The following is a 10,086-nucleotide window of genomic DNA, read 5'->3' as shown; positions in this document are numbered from 1 at the left end:
TGGTACCAACAAAGTCAATATTCATTAAGACAATTTAACAAAAAATTAATAATTCACAAAAAAAACTAAATGTTGACATTGAGGGATTTATGGCAAATTGGCCCTGATCTTCAACCCGAGCTGCTTCATTAAACAATCTTGGTTGTTTTCCTTTATTTATTGATAACAGATCCCGTTTCTTGGAATTGAGTGACCAAATCTTGAACATAGACATGGTTCTCCCAGGATGGCTCTCGTTCAACGTTCTAAAAGATGATCGATTTTCGGAGCCATAAATGAATATTATTTCCACACGACCAGCTGTACTGTAAGTCAATAAAAAAAGTACTTATAATTCTTAGAATTCTTGGAGGCATTTAAATTCTAGGATTCCTTAGGGTCTTTGGATTCATTAGAACGCTTGAAATTATTGCAAACGTTGCAATAAATAGAATTTTTGGAATCGTTAGAAATTTTGGAATCCCTAGAATCCTAGGGATCCTTGGAATCATTTGCATCCTTGAAATTCTTTGATACCTTGGAAACTTTCGGTTTATTGGAATCCTTGGAATCCTAGGTATCTTTGGAATCATTTTAATCATTGGAACTCTGAGTATCTTTAAAATCATTTGAATTTTTGAAATCCATAGAAACCTTGGAATGGTTGAAATCCGTGGAAGCTTTAGAATCTTTGGAACCCTTGGAATTTTGAGGACCCTTAGATTCCATGAATTCTTAAACTTTTTGAAACTCTTTAAAACCTCGGCTTCTTTGGAATCCATGGGATCTTTGGAGACCTTGGATTTCTTGGAACCGATGGAATCCTTATAATCCTTGGAAACCTTGGAATCTTTGAAATCCTTCGAACTCTTGCATTCCAATGCATCCTTGGAAACCTTGGAATCCCATGGATCCTTAGAATCCTTGGAGTCATTTGAATCCTTGAAATTCTCGGTGCTTGGAACCCTGGGAATTATCTGATTCCTTGGAAATTTTGGACTCATTGGAATCATTGGAAATATTGGAATCCCTGGAATCCTTAGAACCCTAGGGACCCTTCGAATCCTGGTAACTCTGAGAATGCTTGGAATCCTTGCAATCATTCTCTAAAAACATAAATTTTTATTAAGGCACTTTTGAGTGGTTTTTTGACTATAAAAAATGTCATGACCACCGGAAAATGTAGTAAAACACCATTTCAGATGCAGAATTACAATATCTACATACTCCACTAGGTCTGATCTTGTTATACCTCAAAAAAAATTTTTGTCACATTTTTGGCCCGATTTCGCTTCACTATAACATCATTTAGTTACACCTACGAACGGGCACAAACATGATTGTGTTCAACTTTTCAAACTGATTATAAAACTAACTGTTTGACGTTGAGCGTTTCAAATCAATGGCATTTCAAATCCATGTTGATACCCAACAGCTACTTTTCAATAGAATGCGTCACTGTTTACTTAAAATCGTGTGTGGTGGCACTGTACAGAAAATAAAACCTCCGAAAAGCAAACATAAAGTATCGCCTGCTCCTCCCGTTAATAACATTCGAGAGCGATTTCCCCTTTTCATTTGTTAAACATAGGGATTACTTTTATGCTCGTTACGGATTCATTAATTCTAAGGCCTGGCATTTTATAATGGACATATAACGTTAAATCGAATAAAATGTGGTCTAAAAATTGGTCATAGTATTTTAGAACAGAACAGATGGGTTGCTTCATTCTGGTATATTCTACGAGATGAAAAATCTCTTGGGATCTACTCAATGTTGACAAAACAAGGAATCTAATTTGATGTGAAAGCTCTCTGATAATATGACACTGGATATGTGCTCAAGCTACTGCGAAATATTAGGAAGCTAAATCACATATTTTGGTCTATTCAACCTTAGCTTTAACGATCACAATTGCGGCAAAAGGTACTACACGTCACATTATAAATTACTGTGACACTATTTACGTTACTATACCGATATGAGGTAAGGTATATAATGTAATATCAAAAATACCTTGATGTGTCTCCAGTTTATCTTTACATTTTATTTACTCTAAGAAGCAATTTCAACTCGAATTGGCATATCAACCTAAAAGTATTAAAGTGCAACTTTCATGCCATCAAAATTACATTCACTCGAAAATTGTAAAAGTTAGCCACTTTGAACTTCTAATATTTCCTTTGGTAGTATCGTTTATTTCGTCAGTGCAGACTTGCTTAGTTCTTTCTTTCAGTAACAAGCATATTGGGATTTGCGAAGCCGGCGTAACACAACAGCTGCTGATTTCCTATTACGACATTGTTACCTACAGCTTTTTCTTAGTTTGAGTTAGAAGACGTTATATTTATCCTGCAGCGGATGAAACTATTTTAATAAAAATAACTTCATCTGCACCAATTTTCCATAACACAAACTAAGGATCGATTGTTGGTCTGTCCTTGTCCCTATACCAACGATGAAGAGATGAGTTGAAAGTTGCGGTTTTTATAATACGAAACTTAGCGTAAATTATAAAAGTTTAATTAAGATTTCGTTAACCACTTCCAAGAAAGGAATAAATTTGCTACCTTATTTAATGGAATTTGACATGTAACATGCGCAGAACCAACATTCTGAACTAAGGCAATGTACATCACTATGGTTACAAACTGATTAAGGGTCCTAATTAGAGAGGTACGAAAATAGTCAATACGTAAAACCATTGATTAAGTAATTATAGAAAGAAGTAACTCTTATAGATTTTTGCGTATTGCTGTAATTTTGGTTGCATACCGATACCGCTAATTTGTTTACAAAGTTCGCTTTTCGAGTATAGTGATCTTTCAATATTGGACTATTATCATTCTAACTAAGCTATCAATGATGCAGACACGTCAGCTCTGTTGCCAATTTGTCTGCCTGAACTTGTCTGGTTTAATTACTATTACGTATTTATGTTACGGGCTGCGAGTACTCATAATAGCCAGTGAATATCAATAACTGAGGGCACAGACATGCTGAGGGAAGGAAAAATGTTTGACCATAATATTTATATTCTGAAAAAGATCGTTTCAAAACTAAAGAACACTAACGTAGGTAACTATTTTGTAGCGAATGCGAATTTAAGAACGGTAATATTAATTGTTCTGACTGCGGATGTGGCACGTCCATAACTTAATATTGCTGCAGTTGATGGTTTCAGATGCGATTTATTTCACTTTTTCGTCCATTTCCAAAATATGTAGGTATACTCGATATATTTCAGGTTTTTGTTTTTTGGTTTTGAAATGAGCTTTAATTCTTTACTGGCCGAGATAAAATTTTCCAAATGGGTACGATCCCGATATTGGGCCTTCTCTACCCCATCCCCGAGCCACCCCATTTACTTTTAAAAGACCACAGTGCGAACAAAAAACTCACCGTACCAATGTGCGCGCGATAGGGCTCAGACCCTCGGAGTAACGCATTAAATATTGATTTAAAATTTTGAGTAATCACCAGTACCCACCCCAAAAAATAGATGAAACACACAATTACTTGATTACCCTGTGACTCGATGGTAATTATCCAAATAGGTTCGTTAATTGATTAAGTTGATCAAAAATTTACACTAGGTATAGTTACAAAAATTTCTAAACAATCAACCAAAAAGGTACATTAAAGTTCTCAAAAGCGTAATATTTAAGTACGAAATCATTTCAACTAATTATTAACAACGGGGTTAAGCCCCTAATTCGACATGAACTAAAATCCGCAATGTTAATAACAACTTTCCATTAATAACAATTTTAGGTGACGTTTCCAAATCTCGCCCAAAGGTTTTCGAGTCGTCACCGGCACGTTACAGGGACAGCAAATCTTTATTATTGTAACTAAGGAATTTGTTAAAAAAATATGGAGCACTTTTTTCATATTTATTGTGGCCAAATAAGAAGAGCAGTTGATTATTAGATGGACAAATATAATTTTAAATGAAAATTATGTGTTTAACAATTCTTTAACAACCCTCACTTAATTAATTATTGTGTTATATAAATAAGGAGGTTGACAGGCGCATTGATCATTGCGTAAGGTTAAACAGATGCTTGCATATTCGGAAACATGTACAATACATAGTGAAAGTTTTATACTATATGCTTGAGTAATTTCAAATTTCAAAGTTTGTTTGGTCATAGTTATAACATAATGATAATAATGGCAAGGAAATCTTCCTACACTGTTAAATGATCCCGAATGATCTTTTTTACATGCCGGTATGGTATAACAGTATACTAATTAAAACTAAAAACTATGATAAACTCGAAAATAGGCACAGTAGGTAACTACTGAATATGTAGTTCTGAACTACTATACTAATGGCAGACAACTAACTTCGCAACGGGCGATCAAAAAAGGATTGACATTAAGGCGCCTTTGGAAGTTGAAGTTAAATATGATTTCCCATGTAAACAAAAATTCCACAGGTGAGCCGACAACAACTCTTTTTTGTTCGCATAGTATACATAAAAGGAAATATCAATGTATTCCAATAACTTATTAACTTACGAAATTCGTTGGACACGATTGACTAATCTATCAAAATTTATAAAACAAACATTAATGACATAAAGACGCGTATGAAAAAAGTTTCGTTATCCAATCATTGGCCCGTATGAATAAAAGTAAGCAAATGCTTATACTAGCAAAATTCAAAGTAAATACTCGTATAAGTGCTCCTTCGCACTGGGCGACTTATTAGCGCTTATAAGCAGAAGGACATGTCGCAGTGCAGCGCTGCTAAACCATGCTAAACATACCAGTATGAAGGGGCAGTTACGAGTATTTACTTTGAATTTTGCAAGCATAAGCATCTGCTTACTTTTATTCATACGGGCCATAACATGTGATGTGAATTCATTCCTAAAGCATAATTGTTTGGGAAGTACGAAATTCTTCAAAAATTAAAAAAATGAAATATCCCAAAAATATTTATTGAAATATACATTTTGAATTGAATGAAATATATCATAACTTAAAATCTTCCACAAGGTAATGTGGTTTGTGACGAAAAATGAAGTTAACGAAGTCGTTTAAATGAACTAAGATGCGCTAATCGCAAGGACAATTGAGCATCGTGTTATTGAGATTTTCAAAGTAACATTTTTATATGGAACGTCCTCTACCTACATTTTTACACACTTAAAAAAAATTGTGGTTAAAAATCATTTTGGAACATAGTGTACGAGTATCTATAATGGTGACTCAATAACTTGTTGTAAATTTCAAAAAATCATCATTGCATTTCAAGTAAATTTGGGATCGATCCGATACAGTCAGAAGTCTACTCGTACTGAAATTATAATAAACCCCTAAAAAAGCGGCAGAGCACCTCGGTGTGACCTTACGGATTTGACCCATTTTCAATAGACTTGTTAGGTAAGTTGCAGTGCTTTTTTGTTATATTAATTTGAATTTGTTTATTCCTTTTTTGTGCGTTTTTGTATGCACGTACATGAACGCGTACAAAAACGTCCATCTGTAGCAGCCCCATACTTTTGAGTTTTATGAATCTTATTCTTCAATTGCGTAATGAAGCTGTCATGATGGAAATGGCAATCTTAACTGTGATAAATAAACTTGTTGCGTGATTAGCATTGGGAAGGTTTCGGTACTTTGTAATCATAAATTAGGCAGTATAAATTAGAAACTAATTCAGCAAAAATTACAATTGTGTTTCTTTTTCAAAGTTGCATCTCTTAAGTAAAGCACTATTTAGGTATGTATAAGGAATGTATGTTGATGGACATTAATATACCATTTTCTGAGTGCAAGCTTTTTTCTTTTTCGTATTACCGCTATCTCATACAAAAATTACTCCATCAAATGGTATCAAATATTAGAATTTTATTAACTGAATTTTCACAATTATTTATTTTGGAATTTTAATTTTTGTTGTCCCTAGAGCTGACTTTGTGGTACCCAATGGTAATCGTGAATTCTATCATTGCGACACAACGCAGCTACTAAGTCACGACTGAGTTCATTGGAATGTGAGTGTTTCCGTTACAGTTAAATGTGTGCTCACTAGAGTGTGAGTACTTAGCAGCAGCTCCAAATTCTTCGCGGGGTTTTCAGCGCAAACGTTGTGTAAGTGAAATGTTTGTGCGGCCTTTTATTTCAGATGTGTAACAAAATCGATTCTAACAGCAACGAAAAATAACATTCCGAATTAGTGTTTGAAAAGGTACCAGCTGACCAAGCTTGCAAAATCACGAGGATGGGCAGACAACCACGCGTTAGCTGTTTTTTTAAGAGACACAGCTATCAAAATCTAAAGATAAATCTTTATTTATCTTTTACACAGTTAATGTGTATTTATAGAAAATTAGTCAAATATTTTACTGGTTGAGTTATGATTTTAGTGACTTCCAACGCGTTACTTCCAAATTTGGGAGCTATAATGTCATCAGCCTGTATACGTAGGTTACAGCATGTGTAAAATTTATTTAAAATAATTTTTAATTTGTAAAAGAGTCTTTCGTTTTATTTTCTACAGACCTACCGTAGGTATGTAGATGTATAATTGTGTTGTTTGAATATAATGTTGTAACTAGTCTCCTATTAATTTACTATTCTAACATACACGGCCGTGCTGATTGTTGGTGTGAGGATGAAGTAAATTTTAAACAGAAATTTAATAAAAGTAAATTACATTGCAAGAATACATTTTGAAAATGGTAGTTCACCGAGTAATAATAGGCTGGAAAAAAGAAATGACAAAAAAAGGAAATTAATATTAATTTGTATGGCAGAATTAATTATTTGTAATAACATGAATGCATATTAAAATAAATGTTCAAAAACATTTCCACTGGAATTTCTTAGGAATTAATATTTAACACACACATAACATAAGAGAAAACATTGGAATATAATAATAATAATAATAATAATAATAATAATGGTTTTATTTAGTTAACCCGTCAACTAAAACAAAAAAACAAAAAATTAAAAAATTAACACAATAATAATGAATTCACATAGTTTCTTATAGTTAAAATAATCCCACACGGCACACAATGTTGTTATTTAGTTGCGCTCTGGATTCAATAAGCACATTAATTAATATGGCGTGACATGTCAACCTTGTATAAAAACCCGAGGGGTTAGTTTCTGTTAAGATCATTTCACAAAGAAGTACATAAAATAAAGGGTAAAACCAGAGTGCACCGTACGCCGTTAGCAGAAACCTTGGTAACCTATGTAAAAAGTCAAGTGACGCCAATGCACTTGTGTTCCAACCAAGGAGGGGTTCCACACGTTGATTCACTCATCCCTAGATCCAGCTCAACGCACTAGTAAGTACCCCAACTCGGGATTTTAACATTAACTTCTCGGTAAAACAAAGGCAACTTATACATATAGGGTGTTACATGACCGCATGTAAAAAAAATTGGGTGATAGAGGGGATCAAGACGTGCACTTTTTCCAAATAAACTGAGGGTCCAACTGTTTCGTTTGGGAGCCACCCCCAAAGAATTGGTGAACTTTGGAATTCTTTAATTTTTTTCTCAACAACCATAGCAGTTACAAAAAAAAGCACATCTGTGAATAGGTTTTCGGGTATGCCCTATCCGATTTTGAAAAAAATTATTCAAAAATCCTACCACGAAAAAAATTATAATTTCGACGAAATTTGGTATCTGGGGGTTTTTGAACATGAAAATGACGAATCTGGAATTAGTTATGGAAATTCAAAAAAAAAATTGTCTCTTGTTGTAGGACGTAGGTATTACAGGTAATGCCCAGGTAGGTACAACGTAAAAGGTAATTCAAAAGAAGGTAAAACCCTTAACAAACATGTCTTAAGAAAAATTTTGCGTAATAATGTATCATACCTCGTACTGTTTATATGCAAAGTAATGAGAGTGGACAGTCTCCTCCCCTCGCGGAAATTGAACCCTATTCTACATACCTCTGCTGCAGTTACAGCTCTTTCACTTATCTTCCTTCCTTTTCATTGTTCCGCTATGTTAGTACATTAATAATTTCATACCACATAAAAAATGTAATATAAACGAAAATAAAAATCGAAACAGAAAAACTCTCAACTTTTGTTTTTCTTTAATGTTGTACTAATGTTATTTAAAACTGCATTTAAAGCGTCGCAAAAAACTAATTTCCTCACATCACATACATTCAAATTAGAAATAACCTATTTTACTTTGTACGAATTAGTAGCAACTACATTGCATTTAATTTTGCGTTAATTACGTAAATATTATATATTTATTTATTATATTTAATTTATTTGGGAAATTATTTTACTGTTTCACTGGGTTACAAATAATTTCGGTTTGGTAAATTGAAAAACAGCTCCCATTGAATAGTAATAGATCAACAAATTTAAAACGGTTTTAATGAAACGTGCTCACTGAAATGAAACATTGACGTTATTGTTAGAGGTTGGCCAACTAAACATTTTGCCATTATTTACGTTATATATATATTTTCTTTTTATGTGTTTTATTACATAAAATCAATCGCGTCTGTCAAATTTCATCAGCTTCACTTTTTATTGGCATGTAGAGACATTTTTCTGTGTCTTCGCTCAAACAAAACAAAAGAATTGGGCTGCTTTGTAAAGAGTCGGTCCTATTTCAGTATATTCGATTGCGAATAAAATAAAAGGTGTAAAATGTAACCTTTTATAATCGTCGAAGTTATCCCGGAAGAAATAGGTACTGCTGCTAAATTCTAATACAATAACAAGCGTGTAAATAGGCAGCCAATTATCTTCCCTGATATAATAGTAGCTTCGAAATAATCGAAGTATTCTTTTAATTTAACCTATTTCGAGATTCTTGACTTACAACGTGATTAGCTGTTAATAGCCAAGGATACTATATAATATATATATAGTATCCTTGGTTAATAGCTATCTCTAGTTAACGTATATGTGATTCTCTTTTATGTCAATCAATTATACATTTACGTAAAAGATAATTGTAGACTACTATAGACTATACAACGGCATCAATTGTATAGTAATAAAAATGTTGACATACAAATTTTACAAAGAAATTAGTCCAGTAGCAGGGGATTTACACCTGAACGAGTTTTCACGTACAATTGCCTCCTAAACGGCAAGGGCTGGATTTCTATTTTTCGATTAGGGAGGTTGCATACTGCAAGAGAAGTGCTGGCATTACGCCGAAGACAATAATGTATATTAAACGCTTGTGCGATCATCAGTTTCGAAGAAAAACTACTGTTACGGCTCTAGCGTTTACAAAAATTAAATTTTGAAAGTAAAAATTTGTATGCATATTGAGAAAGATTCAATTTATGACATACTAAAATTTCAGGACATTTAAACTTGCAGTTTTTATTTGACTCTCAAGTTTACCGCAGCCGGCGCGGAAAACCGCAAAACGGCGTACTTTGTATGGTTCACGCGCTGTAATGATAATTAAAATTTACTCAAAAAAATGTTTATTTCAAAGGTCAAAGGAATGCAGAACGAAACAGGTTTTAATATACCGGATGTGACAATTAAGCAAACTTTACACCAAAAACGTGAACGATTTCAAACAAAAGATTAACGGTATCAAATACGTGATTCTACATTGAGGTTAAGTAAAGTCAATTTCAAACACAAAAATGGAAAATTATACAAAAATATTAAAATGTCCAATACAAAATACAAATAAATTATTAAGAAATGCAAAGATTACTATCTGCATTAAATAACACAAAATAACAACAAACATTTACGGAGCGATGCCTTCATGGCTGCCATTAAAAACAAGACGCCGATGGTAACCAACGTTGTTGCTCTCCAGATGGCGCAGACAGCTTTCTCCTCCTAAACATTGCGGGGTTACCAGCTCTCAAAAATTTGTGCATTATCGTAGGTTATATATGGTTATATGGCATATAGTTTACAAACGTGGTGATTTTTCAATTTTTTCTTATCTTCTACACTTTTTGTCCGATTGTTTTCAAATTGGTGTCGTCGGAAAGATCTTGTAAACGCGCACAACTCCTGCGTGACGGAATTTTGTTTTTCCTAGGGACGAAATTGACCACCTTTTGGCGCCCAACAGTTTCTTAAAGCTCTAATCTCTTTTTTTCGTGTCGCC

This window comes from Photinus pyralis, unplaced genomic scaffold (assembly GCF_008802855.1).
Source record: "Photinus pyralis isolate 1611_PpyrPB1 unplaced genomic scaffold, Ppyr1.3 Ppyr1.4_LG2, whole genome shotgun sequence".
NCBI classification, from domain to species: Eukaryota; Metazoa; Arthropoda; class Insecta; order Coleoptera; family Lampyridae; genus Photinus; species Photinus pyralis.
This window is presented reverse-complemented; position numbering follows the sequence as displayed.